This window comes from Arvicola amphibius, chromosome X (genome assembly GCF_903992535.2).
Source record: "Arvicola amphibius chromosome X, mArvAmp1.2, whole genome shotgun sequence".
In the NCBI taxonomy this organism is placed as follows: domain Eukaryota; kingdom Metazoa; phylum Chordata; class Mammalia; order Rodentia; family Cricetidae; genus Arvicola; species Arvicola amphibius.
In genome coordinates, this window is record NC_052065.1 from 7,129,595 (window position 1) to 7,132,510 (window position 2,916).

The window sequence follows — 2,916 nt, forward strand, 5'->3', positions numbered from 1 at the left end:
TCTGAGATGGGTATCATGGAGAACTGGGAGAACTGGGATTCAGGAGGCCAGGAATCCTGCGGCCTAGTTAATACCTCATTAAATCTGCGGCCTTGGCAAATGAATGCATTCTCTGAAGCTCAGTGTATCCATTAACAAAATAACAGTGCTGACCACATGTCCAAGAGAAGAGGGTGGTTTGGTTGGTGAGTGTGAGCATGCCGGAGGAGGACTGCCAGAGTTCAAGCCCCAGCTCTTCCACTAGCCATAGCAACTCTTTTGTGCCCTTTTCTTTGTCTCTCTTCTGATTTTACACCACTGTGGATGTCCCTTCAGTACACAGTTTCATTCCTTTGGCTCTGCCCCAGCAGTGGGATTGCTTAGTCATAGTTAGTTCTCTTTTTCATTTTGTTTCTGAGGAACGTTCATGCTGTTTTTCAGAATGGTTGAATTAACTTGCCATCCCCCAACAATGTGCAAAGAGCTCCTTTTCTTCACCTACTCATCAGGACTGATGACTATTAATAGCTTTAATAATAATAGTCATTCTTATTACACCAAGATGATATCTCATTGTGGTTTTAATTGGCACTAATCGTTAGTGATGTTGGGCTTTTTGGTGATGTTTCATGTCTTTCCTTGAGAAACGGAAATGTTTCTTTAGACCTCTATCTATCTATCTATCTATCTATCTATCTATCTATCTATCTATCTATCTATCTATCTATCTATCTATCTATCTATCTATCTATCTATCTATCTATCTATCTATCTATCTATCTATCTATCATCTATCTATCTATCATATATCTATCTATCTATCATCTATCTATCATCTATCTATCCTATCTATCTATCTATCTATCTATCATCTATCATCTATCTATCTATCTATCTATCTATCTATCTATCTATCTATCTATCTATCTATCATCTATCTATCTGCATTTTATTTTAGAGTCATGGTCTTCCTTTGTAGCCCAGACTGGCCTTGAACTTAGTATGTACTCTAGCATATTCTCTAATTCAGTGTATAGACCAGACTGGCCTTGAACTTAGTATGTACTCTAGCATATTCTCTAATTCAGTGTATAGACCAGACTGGCCTTGAATTCATGGCAATCCCTTACTTCAGTTTCCCAAGTGCTGGGACTGCAGATATGCCCACTACACCAAACTGTCAAATTTTAAGATTGGATTATTTGTATTTTGCTATTGAAGGACTTTTTGGGATCATTATGTGCTCTGGTTAACAATTCCTTGTCATATGTATAGTCTGTAAATATTTCTTCTCATTAGGAAGGTTGTCTCTTCACATTGCTCATTGTTTTCTGTATAGAAGGTTACACTTGTTGATTTCTAATTCTCATCGAAGAATTATATATTTATTCTAGTCTTCATTATAGGGCTTAATGCTTGTGCTTTCAAAAATTCAACATAGGCATCTGGTTTATTATATCCTTGACTCTTATAGTTACTACCACAAGCTCACCACCAGATTGTGCTGTAACTGCAGTTTTGCAGTATGCCTCTAGTTGGTGTGTTACTGCTATTTTACCACTAGAGGGCGCTCTGCACCCAAAGTTTGATGTAAATCAGCAGATGGAGTGGATTTTTGTTGTTGCTGCTATTGTGGCGGCTATTGTTTTGGGGAGAGGCTTGAGGAATACCTAAAAAAGGCAGTTCATTATCCCTAGTGGTTCCACTAACCTTTTCTGAAATATTCTATAGATGCCAGTTATACCCTTTTGACTGGTGGTGTTGTTTGGTTCAACAAAGTCTTTTGTGTGTGGGGGGGGGGGGGCGGAGGATGGGGCTACTGGATAGGTGCATTGCTGACGGGTATTGAAATCTAGAGCTATAATGGTCTATGGTCCACTTTGTCTTGCATTTCTATCATTGTGTCATGAAATAAACTCCTGGCTTTCTTAAAAGTAAGAGTGCTTAGAGAGAAACCTTTCAACAAGCTAAACAAACAAAAAACGCACCTAGACAATGGTTAAAGAAAGAACCATATTTGTTCCCCAAACAAGGCCGTACAGGAAGATTTTCAGGTCTTGGAACATGAAGCCATGACACAGTGGGAGAAATGTCCGGGAAATAAGGGAGGGAACAACAGGAAGGGAACGGAAGGTTCATTGTAAGCTGATACCATAGGCAGCTTGGATTCAGTTTTCCCAGGCCTCTCTGGGAATCGCTGGAAAACGTGCCTCAGATCATGAAGGCCTGGGCCATGGAGCCACAACAGTGATTCATCAAACCTTATTCAGCGTTATGTGACCACCGCCTCGAGGCCGTTAGTTGCCTAGAGTATTTAGCTTTACCCCCACCTGAATCAAATATTCACCAGCAAAGCCGCAGGTGTTAGAAGCAAGCAGCCTCCCAAGCAGAGAGGGAGGAGGAGGTGTGGGTGGGGCGAGAAGCATCTGTTGACAGAAGGACTCTGGGTAAGTGAGGGGGCCTGCGGAGAACTAGTCGTGCCATGAAGACTTCCCAGAGACAAGCTTCCCAAACAGGAACAGTTTTGGGAAAAATGCATTGAGTTCCATGGGGCTTGCTCACAGGAGTAGCAGGAGAGAGTTTTGAATGTGGTATCTCATCAGCCACTTGTCAGTGAGCGTCCGTCCACTGGGGAGGGGCCAATGTATAGCAAAGGCTCCGGTTTAGCCTCCACTATGCACAAAGCACTGCAGGCAGGCTTTAAGACACGAAGCCTTTGCCTTTCAGAAAGAACATTCTAGCTGTGGGACCCAAATGGTAGTGCCCCTTCCTGTCACCACGAGCGTAATTTGCTCCCATCAGTCTTCTTCTTCTAACACTATCAGAACTCTTGTCCTTATGCCCTCACTAAGATTTTAGCAGGGCCTATGGGTGCCTCTTCTTTGGGGACCTTGGTTTTAGCTCCCTATGGTCTCTCCTCCAGGATTTTCAGTTCTG